The sequence below is a fragment of the Sceloporus occidentalis genome, unplaced genomic scaffold (assembly GCF_023333645.1).
Source record: "Sceloporus occidentalis isolate IW3139 unplaced genomic scaffold, rSceOcc1.0.p SCAF_72, whole genome shotgun sequence".
Classification (NCBI taxonomy): Eukaryota; Metazoa; Chordata; class Lepidosauria; order Squamata; family Phrynosomatidae; genus Sceloporus; species Sceloporus occidentalis.
In genome coordinates, this window is record NW_028317052.1 from 479,301 (window position 1) to 494,140 (window position 14,840).

Below are 14,840 nucleotides of genomic sequence, written 5' to 3' on the forward strand. Positions count from 1 at the left end.
GGAGCAAAAGCAAGAAAATGAAAACAGGGGAATGGAAGAAGATGAAAATGAGGGGAGGGAATGCAAAAGGGGGAAATAAAAGAAGATAAAATGGAAGGGAAATGGAAGAAGAGGGAAAAGGAGAGAAAGATCTGAAGAAGATGAAAAAGGGGGAGGCAAGATGAGGGAAATAGAGGTGCAAGAAGATGGAAATGGAATGGAAACAGAGGGAAATGGAAGAAGTGGGAATATGCGTGGGAATGGAAATTGTAAGAAGTGGAAACCGGGGAAGGGAATGGAAGAAGTTGAAATGGAAGAAGGGAAAAAATGAGGTAGGGAACTCAAGAAGAGGAAAATGAAAGAAGATGGAAGGTAAATAGAAGAATAGGGAAAATGGTGGAACAACCTGAAGAAGATGGGAATGAGGAGCAAAGAAGAAGGAAATGGGGGTGAAAGACGAGGCAAATCAGTATGTAAGAAGAGGGAAATTGGAAGGGAATGCAAAAGGTGAAAGCGAAAGAAGATGGAATGGAAAGGAAAGCGAAGAAAAGGGAAAAGGGCGGAAATATCTGAAAAATATGAAAATTAGGGGTAGCAAGAAGAGGGAAATGTGAAGGGGTTGTAAAGAGAATAAAATGGAAGAAGTGGGTATAGAAGCAGGAATGGATGAAGACAAAATAGAAGATAACTGAAATGGATGGAAAATGGAAAAAGGGGGAAATAGCGGAGGGAATTGGAAGAAGAGGGAAATGGGGAGGGGAATGGAAGAAGAGGGGCATGGGTGAAGAATGCAAGAAGGGGGAAATTAAAGAAGATTGAATGGAAGGTAAATGGAATAAAAGGGAAAAGGGTAGAACAACCTGAAGAAGATGACAAGGGGGGATGCAAGAAAATTAAAATGGGGTGAGAACTAGAAGAAGAGGAAAATGGGGAGAGGAATAGCAGAAGAAGAGGGAAATGGGGGATGGAATGCAAGTAGGGGGAAAAGGGCAGAAAAACCTTAATTCAATGAAAATGAGGGAAGCAAGAAGTGGGAGATGGGGGGTGCGAGAAGAGGGAAATGGGAAGGGATTGTAAGGAAAGAAAAATGGAAGAAGGAAGTATAGAAGTGGGACTGAAAGAAGAAGAAAGATGACAAATGAAATGGAAGGGAAATGGAAAAAAGGATGAATAGGGGTGAGAATTGGAAGAAGAGGGAAATGGGGAGAGGAATAGAAGAAGAGGGAAACAGGGGATGGAATGCAAGTAGGGAGAAATAGGAGCGGGAATGCAAGAAGCAAAAATGGAGGGAGGGAAATGGAAGAAGAGGGGCTGAAAAACCTTAATTACATTCAAATGGGGATGCAAAGAAGAGGGAAATGGGGGTGCAAGAAGAGGGAAATGAGGAGTTTACAAGGGGAGGGAGATTGAAGAGTGAATGCAAAAACAGGGAAATGGAGGGAGAGAGTGCAAAAAGGGTACATTGAAAGAAGATGGAATGGAAGGAAAATAGAAGTATGGCTGCAACTAACGATTATTTTCATAATCGATTAGTTGGCCGATTTTTTTTTCGATTAATCGGGTTAAAAAAATGCAAATTTTTAGTTTATTTAAAATAAAAACTTATAATTTAGAATGGCATTTCACGATTTGCCTTCTTATTTTACTTACATAATAATTAAAGCCAAAAAACCCCAAAAATACCAAAAAAGCTTTACTAGTAAATATTCATGTAAACTATTTTTGCCCAGTTATGCACATCTCACCCCCAGCTTGCCTCTCTGTCCCAGAAATGCCTTATACATGTCAGAGATGCCACTGTGCCCCCTTATACCACCTATATGCCACTCTGTCCCCTGATATGCCTTATACCGCTCCTGATATATCTTATAGCCCCCTATATGCCACTGATATGCCACTCTGTCCCCTAATATGCATTATACCCCCTATATGCCACTGTGCCCCCCTGATATGCCTTATAGTCCCATATATGCCACTGATATGCCACTGTGGCCCGATATGCCTTATACCCCCGATATGCCACTGTGCCCCCTGATATGCCTTATAGCCCCCTATATGCCTTTTACCCTTGATATGCCATCATGCCCCCTGATATGCATTTTACCTTTGATATGCCACCATGCCCCCTGATATGCCTTTTACCCCTATATGCCACTGAGATGCCACTGTGTGAAAGAAGGGGAAATAAGAGACAAATGAAATGGAAGGAGTGGAAGGCGTGGGGAATGGAAGAAGATGGAAATGGGGGAGGGAATGCAAGAAGGGGAAATGGGGAGAGGGAATGCAAGAAGAGAAAAATTGAGCAAGGAATGCCAGAAGAGGGAAATGGAGGAGTGAATGCAAGAAGAGTAACATAGGGAGAATGCAAGAAGAGGAAATGGTGGATGGAATACAAAAGGGGAAATGAAATAAGATAGAATGGAAGGGAAATGGAAGAAGAGGGAAAAGGACAGTAAAACCTGAAGAAAATGAAAATGGGGGGAGGCAAGAAGAGGGAAATGGAGGTGCAAGAAGATGGAAATGGGAAGGGAATGGAAACAAAGGGAAATGGAAGAAGGGGAATAGGAGTGGAAATGAAAGACAAGAAAATAGGGGACAACTGAAATTGAAGGGAAATAGAAAAAGGGGAAATAGGGGTGGAAATTGGAAGATGAGGGAATGTAAGAAGATTGAATGGAAGGTAAATGGAAGAATAGGGAAAAGGGTAGAACAACCTGAAGAAGATGACAATGGGAGATGCAAGAAGAAGGATATGGTGGTGCAAGAAGAGGGAAATTAGAATAGAATGAAAAGAGGGAAAATGGAAGAAGGGGGAATAGGAGCGGGAATGAAAGAACAGGAAATAGGAGACAACTGAAATGGAAGGGAAATGAAAATAGGGAAAATAAGGAATGAAGAAGAGGAAAACACCAGAAAAACCTGAAGAAGATGAAAATTAGGGTATGCAAGAATAGGGCAAAGGGTGGTGCAAGAAGAGGGAAATGGGAAGGGAATGGAAAGAGAGGTTAATGGAAGATGGGGAATTAGGAGCGGGAATGGAAGAAGAGGAAATAGGAAACAACTGAAATGGAAGGGAAATCGGAAGGAGAATGGAAGAGGAGGGAAATGGGGTATGGAATGCAAGAAAAGGCAAATGAGGAAATGAAAGAAGATAGAATGGAAGAGAAATGAAAGAAAAGGAAAAAGGACAGAAAAACCTGAAGAAGATGAAAATGGGGGGAGGCAAGAAGAGGGAAATTGGGGTGCCAGAAGATGGAAATGTGAAGTGAATGGAAACAAAGGGAAATTGAAGAAGGGGGAATAGGAGTGGGAATGGAAGATGAGGCAATAGGAGACAACTGTAATGGAAGGGAAATAGAGGTGGTAATTGGAAGAAGAGGAAAATGGAGGGAATGCAAGAAGGAGTAAATGGAGGGAGGGAATGCAAGAAGAGGGAAAAGTGCAAAAACATGAAGGAGATGAAATGGGGGTGCAAGAAGAGGGAAATTGCAAGGGAATGGAAGGAGGGAAAATTGTAGAAGGGGAAATATGAGTGGAATGGATGAAGAAAAAATAAGACAAATGAAATGGAAGAGAAATGGAAAAAGAGGGAAATGGGGTGGGAATGGAACAAAAGGAAAAATGGGGAGGGGACTGGGAGAAGAGGGAAATGGGGAGGGAATGCAAGAAGAGGGAAGTGGGGGGACGGAATGCCAGAAAAGGGCTATAAAAGGAGTTGGCGTGTAAATGAAAGGGAAGAAGATAGAAATGAGGAGAGGGAATAAAAAGGAAATGTGGGGAATGCAAGACGAGGGAAAAGGGGGCTAAAGAAGAAGGAAACAAAGATGGAATGGATTGGAAATGGAGGAAGAGGGAAAGGGGGGCCTAATAAAGATGGAAATGAGGAGAGAATAGAAAAATTAGGAAGATGAGGAAAATAGAGGAATACAAGAAGAAAGACATGATGGGATAAAGGGGACATGGGTGAGAATGAAGGAAATAGATCAGGGTGGAGCCCAGAGGGAGGGCAAGCCATGGTTTCCTCCACAAGGGGGTTTTTCCTCTTCTGCGAGCTGAAGACTAACTCTTTGAGTCCAGAGGCAACCTTTATTTTGGTTGCGTTTGTAGAATCATTAGCCTTTGAGTTGGTGTATAAATTAACTGAAGTTTTGTACTTTAATAAAGTATTAATATATTTATGCACATTGTCTTATGGTTTTATTACCTGAAACAACATTAACAAAGGAAGGTTGGTGGGTGCAAATGTGAAATAGTGTAATTTTTGTGGGAGTGGTCATGATATTTGTGGGGGTCAATTAATAATATAAGGGAATAATCTATGTATGGAGAATGAATGTACATGTGTATTGGTGTGTGATTGTATGGATGTGCTTTTCTCACTTTTATTTGAAAAATCTTTTATTCATCATAAAAAACTACTGAAAAAACCTGCTAAATAGATTCTACTATTTGTCCCGAGTTTAGAAATACCCAATGTTTTTATGTTTTTTTGCTTTCTTCTACACGTTATGGGGCAATAAGTACAAGTAGCGTTTTGCTAATTCAAAACCATTTTTCTCTGAATCTGGTAATTCTGTCTCTATGTGGTATTTGGGGCATCTTTGAAGCCAGCAAATTAAATTTACCCCACCAAACCATATATTTTTGAAAACTAGACACCCCAGGGTATTTTAGATGCTGATAGTTTAACCCTTTCCATGCACTAATCCTACCACCAACCCTTGTCAAAGTTTGGGATAGTAATTGTTTTTGGTGTTTTTTTTCACATACTTTGTACTTCAGGTGTGAAATTACAGCTCCTGGTATATGTTGCTGTCACACAACACCCAGATATGTGTCCAGCAACATCTCCTGAGTACATTGATACCCCACATGCATGGGTTTGTCAGATTGTTTGGGGGCAAAAGGGCCACATTTGGAACATGAGCAATTCAAATTCAGTAGGAATTTTACATCTGGGTAAAGAAAAATGCTTGTACCCAACTATCAGTAGGGACAGGTTACAAGAAAGCCTGGCCTATCTCCAAGAAGGGATTTGATCTAGCACCTTAAGTGGTCCCTCATGCCACGGAATGGACACAGGGTTCACTTGACAGTGCAAATAAAAACGCTTAAAAATGGTGGAGCAAATAAAAGCTAAAAAACAGTAAATGTAACAAAAAATTAAAAAAAAATACAAAAATGGAGCAGGAACAAAAAAAAAATTAAAAATGGGAAACTGTGTGATACAGCTTGAAGCAGTCACCGACACAGAGTGCAGGTTTTCCAGGGCAATCTGGACAGTAAAATGTGGTGTCCTTTCTTTGCCCCCTGCTGTAACATACCCTGCATCTCTTTTGGGGATTCTGCTTCTTTGCTGTAGGGGGGATTTTAAAAATAAAATGGGTAGCCCCAATTCTGTTGGTTCCCATCACTACTTGGGGACCAGGTGCATCACGGTACAAGATACCTGAAATTACTTCGAGCTGAAACTGCAAAAAAGACAGCTTCAGCCCAGTGTCTGCTTTTTTGTGCAGCAAAAAAGCGTTATAGGTTGCAATTTGCATTAGATAAATTGCAACCTTCTTGTACCAGGCCTTTGTCTTCCTCATAATGAGGTAGGGCTGTAGGAGTTGATCTGACAGATCAACTCCACCCATGTGCTTGTTATAGGCCCTGATGCACACTGGCTTTGTAGTGACCCCAGCTCTGCCACGGACAGAAACCTCCACGGTTCTCTCATCGTGGATGGTGCTCAGCATGCACACCTCTTTTCTGTCCCTGAACTTCAATGCCAAAAGCTCCTCTTGGCGTAGAGCTGAGGTCTCCCCCCTTTCCTAGCCGGGTTCGTACCAGGCGTTGTGGGAAACCCAAGCGGTTCTTTTTTATAGAACCGCAAGCTACCGTATCGAAACAATACAGCAGCTTGAACAAAGGGACGCTTGTATAGAAGTTATCTACATACAAGTGGTAGCCTTTGTTCATAAGGGGGAATATTAGGTCCCAAACAATCTTGGCACTGGTGCCCAGATGATCTGGGCAACCTGGAGGGTCAAGGTAGCTATCCTTACCCTCGTATACCCGGAAGGCATGAGTATATCCTGTCTCGCTCTCGCAGAGCTTATACACCTTCACTCCATACCTGGAGCGCTTGGAAGGAATATACTGCTTGAATCCCAACCTTCCTTTATATTTCATTAGGGATTCATCCACGCAGATATTCTTTCCAGGTGTATAAACCTCTGGAAACCTGGCAGCGAGATGGGTAATCAGGGGGCGGATTTTGTACAGCCTATCAAACTGGGGGGTCCTCCTTAGGGGGGCACAGGCTGTTGTCGCTAAAATGCATGAAACGAAGAATCATTTCATACCTTTGCCTAGTTATAGTTTGGGCAAAAATGGGGGGTACTAAAGATGGGGCTGGTGCTCCAGTAGGAGCGGATGGAGGGCTTTTTTATAATGCCCATTAACATTGTGAGTGCCCAGAATTTAAGAAATTCTGGCACGTCAATGGGAGTCCATGGCTGTTTTGCCCAAAAAGAATTAGGGCTAGCAGCACGGTGCTGCTGGGCATAAATGTTTGTTTGTGTGACAATGTCTCCCAAGACATCGTCTCCCAAAAAAACCTGCACAAATTGCAGTGGAGTGAATCCTGTAACATCAATATTGATGCCAGGAATTCCAGAAAAAGGAGGGATAGCTGGCTTGTACCTATTAGGCGCTACCCATGCCTCTGGTGCACTGCCACGACTACGTGTGGTAGGCGTCCTAACAGCCACAGATACATCACTAGATGTATCTGTGAACTGACCAACGTCAAAATCTGACGCTGTATCAGTGGCCTCAGAATCTGTGGCCAAAAAGGCATACGCCTCCTCAGCCGTATACCGCTGCATGGTAAGAATTGCAGCAAAAATAGTGGGGAAGGAAAGGGTTAATGGCTATAATAAAAAATAAAAAAAACCTAAAAAAACCTAAAAAAAGTAAAAAAACATGTAAAAAAAAAACAAAACCCAAAAACAATTGCCACTATGCAAGATCACTGTTTATGCAGTGATCAATGGCAATGAAGGGGTTAATATTATATGGGTGGCTCTTATAAGAGCCTTTGGATCAATATATATATATTTTTATTAGGGAACACACCGATCTGTCTCTCTCCCTCACTAGAAGCAAGTGAAGGAGGGGGGCAGATCCAATACTGATCAAAGGCAATGTTTAGAAAACATTGCCTTTGATTTATCAAATCATGATCACTCTTATGAGTGATCTGACCACTAGGGGTGTTATTCACTGGATGTCCATGACATCCAGCAACACCCCCCCGATGATGTCAGCAGGCTCCGCCCCCCGGCTTGATGGGCGCCGCCATCTTGAAACACCGCGTGTGTTTCGAAGGCACCGGGAAGGTAAGTTGAGCATTTAGGAAGCGATCGCGAGTCGCTTCCTTTGCTAAACAGGTGTTGCAAAGATGCCTCGATACTGAGGCATCTTAGCAACACCAGCTAAGCAAAGGAAGCGACTCGCGATCGCTTCCTAAACCCGTTTTTCGGCGGCGGGCGCCGCCATGTTTGAAAGACGTGCAGTCTTTCAAACATGTTTTTTTTTTGCTCCTAGGAGCGATCGGGGGGGGGCGGGAATGTTTTTTTTTGGTGTTGCTCAATGCCTCGATGTCGAGGCATTAGAGCAACACCGTTTGAGTGAAAAAATCGATCACGGATCGATTTTTTCACCCGTTTAAAGACGTGCCGGTCCTGGCACGTCAATTGTCATAATCGTCACGATTTTCAGTGACGTGCCTGGACCGGCAATTGTCACGAAGGGGTTAAAAGCACATCTAGGTTGCTTATTGATAACCAGCAATTCTAGTGCACAGTGCGGCCACATTTATCAAATGAGTACCCTTGAAAACTTAACCCTCTAGCCTTAAGGCCTAAAAGGCTCAATGAAGCCCGTGGGCTCCACAGTCTGAAAGTGGTGGAAGTACAAAAAACTTGTAAGACATCACGGCTGACCTTTATAATTAACCAGGGGTTTAAAGCTCTCCTGCATGAACAATGATCAATTATTGAAGAACTTGAGACAATGGACTGGAGTCATCAGACACTTTCAAATCAGTGGTCATGCCATCAGACGCTTTTTCTTTAGATTAGCAAAAGGTGCATTAGACCTGGAAATGTGATAATAATCATATAATGTTACAATGTTTAGTGGATTTTGCAGAGTTCTCACACAAATATATCTCCCTGCAAAATTAGATAAACAAATTTAAGGTAAATATCCGCTCATATCTAGCAAATTACCTTTTATAACATTTCTGCATATACTACAAAATTCCACCATTGGACCAACACATTTACACTGCACATATCTCACACACACACCCCTATATAATATCTTACAATATGGTGCATTTTTACTGTTGAAAGATATAGCACCCCAAATAGCAACGCAGTACTTGATAAATGTCATATTTCAACATTCTACATGGGGTTAAAAAAAATTCCCCCATTGGACCAATACAGTTACACTGCACATATCTCAAACACAACCCCCTCTATTATTTCTGAGAATATGGTGCATTTTTACTGTGGAAATTTAAAGCTATAGCGCCCCAAATATCAGCCCAGTAGACAGCAACTGCCATTTTTCAACATTCTACAGGGGGTTAAAAAAAAATTCCCCATTGGACCAATACAGTTACACTGCAGATATCTCAAACACATGCCCCTCTATTATTTCTGAGAATATGGTGCATTTTTACTGTGGAAATTTAAAGCTATAGTGCCCCAAATATCAGCCCAGTAGACAGCAACCGTCATTTTTCAACATTCTACAGGGGTTAAAAAAAATTCCCCCATTGGACCAATACAGTTACACTGTATATATCTCAAACACATAACCCTCTATTATTTCTGAGAATATGGTGCATTTTTACTGTGGAAATTTAAAGCTATAGCACCCCAAATATCAGCCCAGTAGACAGCAACTGTCATTTTTCAACATTCTACATGGGGTTAAAAAAAATTCCCCCATTGGACCAATACAGTTACACTGTATATATCTCAAACACATAACCCTCTATTATTTCTGAGAATATGGTGCATTTTTACTGTGGAAATTTATAGCTATAGGGCCCCAAATATCAGCCCAGTAGACAGCAACCGTCATTTTTCAACATTCTACAGGGGGTTGAAAAAAAATCCCCCATTGGACCAATTCAGTTACAGTGCAGATATCTCAAACACACCATCCTCTATTATTTCTGAGAATATGGTGCATTTTTACTGTGGAAATGTAAAGCTATAGCTCCCCAAATAGCCCAGTAGACAGCAACTTGCATTTTTCAGCATTCTACAGAGGGTTAAAAAAAATTCCCCCATTAGACTGCAGATACAGACTTCCCCCAGTTACACTGCAGATATCTCAAACACATGCCCCTCTATTATTTCTGAGAATATGGTGCATTTTTACTGTGGAAATTTAAAGCTATAGCGCCCCAAATATCAGCCCAGTAGACAGCAACTGCCATTTTTCAACATTCTACAGGGGGTTAAAAAAAAATTCCCCATTGGACCAATACAGTTACACTGTAGATATCTCAAACACATGCCCCTCTATTATTTCTGAGAATATGGTGCATTTTTACTGTGGAAATTTAAAGCTATAGTGCCCCAAATATCAGCCCAGTAGACAGCAACCGTCATTTTTCAACATTCTACAGGGGTTAAAAAAAATTCCCCCATTGGACCAATACAGTAACACTGTATATATCTCAAACACATAACCCTCTATTATTTCTGAGAATATGGTGCATTTTTACTGTGGAAATTTAAAGCTATAGCGCCCCAAATATCATCCCAGTAGACAGCAACTGGCATTTTTCAGCATTCTACAGGGGGTTAAAAAAAATTCCCCCATTGGACCAATACAGTTACACTGTATATATCTCAAACACATAACCCTCTATTATTTCTGAGAATATGGTGCATTTTTACTGTGGAAATTTAAAGCTATGGGGCCCCAAATATCAACCCAGTAGACAGCAACTGGCATTTTTCAACATTCTACAGAGGGTTAAAACAAATTCCCCCATTGGACCAATATATTTACACTGCACATATCTCAAGCACACCCCTTCTATTATTTCTGAGAATATGGTGCATTTTTACTGTGAAAATTTAAAGCTATAGCTCCCCAAATATCAGCCCAGTAGACAGCAACTGCCATTTTTCAACATTCCACAGGGGGTTAAAAAAAATTCTCCCATTGGACCAATACAGTTACACTGCAGATATCTCAAACACATGCCCCTCTATTATTTCTGAGAATATGGTGCATTTTTACTGTGGAAATTTAAATCTATAGCGCCCCAAATATTAGCCTAATTCATAGAAAATGGGATTTTTCAAAAATCTACAGAGGGTTAAAAAAAAATCCTATAAACTTGGTCTGGGACAGGTCGAAGAGTTAACGGTATGTACAAGCAACTCTTGGTATCCGGGAGGGGCCTCCTGCAGCATCAGCCAATGAGGGATAGCTTAAGGTCTCTTACAGACCTTTAACTCCTGGAGCGATCCTACAGATTCTCGTTAATCCCTGTGATGCTACGCAGACAAGGTAGGCTACAGGCAATGACTTGTATGGGGGGAAGGGACCTGGGAGATTAGGTAGGAGATATTAATGAAGACGAACACAAAGATTCTTTGTGTTGTGCTTCTTCGTCTTCGTGCACGTTTATGCATCGCCATATTAGTTTATTCGGTAATTAGTGTTAACAACAAAAACGCACCATTCGTGTTTGCTTTCATGTTCTCCCGAATACGAATGCACAAGTCCAATCGAGACGCCAACCTGGCCTTGCACCAGCTTCCCTGACATTCTCTTTAAAAGTCCTTACTCTGGCGAATCATTTCTTATTTTTTCTAATATAGGGGGTGGTCAGTCCTGTGACGGGATGTGTCTGTCTGTGCCTGGCCTGTCCCGTTCCCTGTGTCTCAATGCCCTTTCTTACTCTGGAAATTATTTCTTATTTTTTCTAATATGCAGTGGGGAGGATCGGTTTTGAAGTTGGTTGTGACTGTCTGCCGGTGCCTAGACTGTGGTACTCTGGTGGATAAATTCTTGTTCTTGTTTCTAATATGAAGGGGGATTCAGTCTGTCTGTGTCACATCTACCGTTAGCCAGAGCACTAATTGCAGAAGTTCTTCTCCTAGTAATACTGTATAAGAGGAAGTAAAAATCCACCAGGGTTTCAATGATCCCAACAGAGAGTCCTTGAGTACAGACAGTGATGTTTCTGAAAAGGAGCAAATCCCACAAAGAATCAGGAAACCGGGCCTGGGGCACGATTGTCTAAGTGCGATCAAGAAAGAAGAACGCTGACAATCAATACCAGAGAATGTAGTCAAATGGGCCAAAGGTCATACACTAGACGGGTAGTCAGACGAATAGGGGTCGTATTGCAGAGCAGGTAGTCAGATGTACCGAGTCATTTACAGGTTAGAAGCAAAGCCAAATAGCTGAGCAAAAGGAAGGTCAGGAATGCCAAGGGTCAGATATACGCTGAACAACACTGCAATGTACGTGATGCTGAAGGCCCGCACCAGGGTAAAGAGACTGGAAGTTCAGAATTTTTAAATAAAAAAATTATTGCCCAAAATGAATGAAAGAAAAATGTTATTCGAACCGATTCTGCTTGTCATGCACAAGTCTAGTTGTCATATTAATTTATATACATGTGGCATACATCATGTCATTTTTTTTTTAAATTAAACTGCTCCTCTACGGGCTCTCCAACTAGGGCTGCAACAACTAATCGATAAAGTCGATAATAATCGATAATAAAAATCGTTGCCAAAGCATTTCATTATCGATTAGTTTAATCGATTTTATAGATTAAAAGATGAGGGCAGAAAAAGGCATTAAAAGCAAAATGCCGAAATAAAATAAAACGGAAAAAATCATCCACAGGGGCTGGGCTGCTTACCTGCGCATTTAGTCACAGTGTGCGAGCAGCATCTCTGCCAGGAGAACAGGAACCCAGCGGACACACGTGAATGCACATTACATGACTCTGCTCTGTTCCTTCCTCTGGGGGCATGGCCAGAGAAGTTGTTCGAGAGGAAGCAGAATGGCCCCTGCAGAAGTCTACGAGTTAGAGATCTGCAGTTCAGATAAGGGCCTGGGGGAGGGTGTATGAGTATCTGAAAATGAATGAGTATATGAGTGTGTGTGGGGGGGTGGCATGGCACAGGGAGATTGTAATCACACTCCTATCATGCCCAGGTTCTAGCATGTGCTGGCTGTCTGGGCATGATAGGAGTGCAATTGCTGCTAAACATTATATACATATAAAATATTGTTATTGATTTTTTTTGGTGTGTTAACCATTTTTATTAAAAGTAAGTAACACCAAAATTGGACAAAAACTGCAATAACAATATATATATATATATATATATATATATACACACACTATCACATTTTTGTAAATATTTTATTATATCTTTATAAAAGTAAAGTTTATTTAACATTGTAGCAGAGTGTCATTTCTTCAGTGTTGTCACATGAAAAGATATAATAAAATATTTACAAAAATGTGAGGGGGTGTACTCACTTTTGTGAGATACTGTGTATATATATATATATATATATATATATATATATACATAATTGTTAACAGCAATCACACTCCTATCATGCGCAGGCATACCTAGATTCCAGCATGACTGACTTTGCATGATAGGAGTGTGATTGCTGCTAACAATCATATAACTAATATTTTGAAATCACACTCCCATCATGGCCAGGTTCCAAGGTTCCAGCATGTACTGGTTGCCTGGGCATGATAGCAGTGTGATTGCTGTTAACAATTATATATATATATATACACACACACACACACATAATATATTTAATTTAATTGTGGTTTGTTTATTTTCTTTTAGAGGGGGGTCGTTTTCAGCCAATTGAATCCTGAATTTTTCAGTCCAGAATTTTGATTTCGGTGCATCCCCATTTTTTTCCAGAGCAAATGCTCTGAAAAATATAATAACACTATAAGATATATAATAACACTAAGATCCAGACATCCTTCGCTACTGTCCTCCACTTCTGCCGGGGCTTCTATGATGGAGCACCAGCATGACTTCCAGTGCTCCGCCAAAGAAGCCACGGCGGAAGTATCGGCCAGCACAGCGGCTGTATGCACGCATTGCGCCACCTTCGCCGGCTGCCAGAGAAGGATACCTCGAAGAGCTGCAGGGGACCTGGACCTTCCTCTCTGGCAGCTGGTGGGCGTCTGTGCGATGCGCGCAGACATCCTCCGCTACTGCCGGCACTTCCGCTGTGGCTTCTATAATGGAGCATTGTGTGGCAAGGTTATGGAGTCTGTCTACATAAGTGGCAGATTGGAACGCTCATTATTCCCAGCATGAGGGGGTTAATTGGCTCCACCTTGCTGACCTCCAGCAATTAACCCCCTCATGCTGGGAATAATGAGCGTTCCAATCTGCCACTTATGTAGACAGACTCCATAACCTTGCCACAATTGGCATCACACAACCTTCCGGTGCGCAGTCATAGAAGTTCCAGCGAAAGTGCCGGCTACCAGCAGAGGTTGTCTCCGCGCATCGCAGCCGTTCACCGGCTGCCCCTACTGGACACCAAGGAGTCTGGAGCACAGGGAGTAAGTCTGGGGGGACATATTTGGGGATATAAGGCATAGCAGGGGGGCGGAGTGGCAAATCAGGGGGTTATAAGGCATATCAGGGGGGCAGAGGGGCATATATGGGGCTATAAGGCATATATGGGGGATGAGTGGCATATTGGGGGTTATAAGGCATATCAGGGGGGCACAGTGGCATATAAGGCATATTTGGGGGGGTAGAGTGGCATATCTGGGGTATAAGGTATATCAGATGGCACTGGCATATGGGGGCATAAGGCATATCTGGGGGTATGTGACATATCTGGAAGGCAGTGTGGGAATCCTGGGCTCAAATGTGCATAACTGGGGGGGGGGCAGATTGGGAAATAAAAACAAGAAATGCATTTTTCTCAAAGTTTTTTTTATTCTGCTGTTTGATTTTAACATCCTGTTTGTTTATTAAATTATTTTAAATAAATGAAAAATGTACATCTTTTTCATCAGATTAATCGAAAAAATAATCGTTAGTTGAAGCCCTATAATCAACTTGTCCAAAGAAGGGAGTTTACCTACAAATAGTTACTGGCTACGGGAGAACCATTAACACATTAAAAAAAATATATAAAATATTTCAATAAAATAAAACAAAAGCCTTAACACACCAACCATAGAAAACATAATGAATAGTTGATCACTCAGGAATCAGACAGAAAAAATTATGGATTTACAGATGCACCGGATACGTTTATTTACTATGATGGACTGGTACTGTATTAACGCACAATCCAATCATTCAGGTAACTAAATCTCATAGATTTAAATATACTTTATACAGGTCCATCAAGGCTACTTTGGAGCTAAGCTTACTGGGATTGGCCTCTCATAGTGTAAACTGAAACCAGTGAGATAAAGTGCAATTCTATCAATTACCTCCTTAGCGAATAAGCCCTACTGAACAAAACATGCATGCGGTAAGAGGATGTTAAACGCTTCATGAAATTACATTTTATTTGCAGATCATCAACCGATTCCGAAGCCCTATTGTAATAGAGAGAAGTGAAAATGATCAATAACATTGACACGTTAAGACATACCGGAGAAGAAGAAAAGGACCGGTTCTAGCTGACAGTACATTAGAAAACTTGTGATATTTTGGGGTGCTGGTGGAGCCCAGTTCAAGCACCAGATATAATGGAGTGCTGTTCTGTTATTTATACATTGCTGTTTGATG

At 41.5% G+C, this 14,840-nt stretch overlaps 1 non-coding gene across 1 annotated transcript; it reads right to left on the bottom strand.

Moving 5' to 3' along the window:
- Nucleotides 1-4,950: 4,950 nt before the first annotated feature.
- LOC149286049 (small nucleolar RNA SNORA35) lies at nucleotides 4,951-5,080 on the bottom strand. The gene has a single exon (XR_016277695.1). It is a non-coding gene; the product is annotated as a small nucleolar RNA SNORA35 (small nucleolar RNA).
- Nucleotides 5,081-14,840: the final 9,760 nt, after the last annotated feature.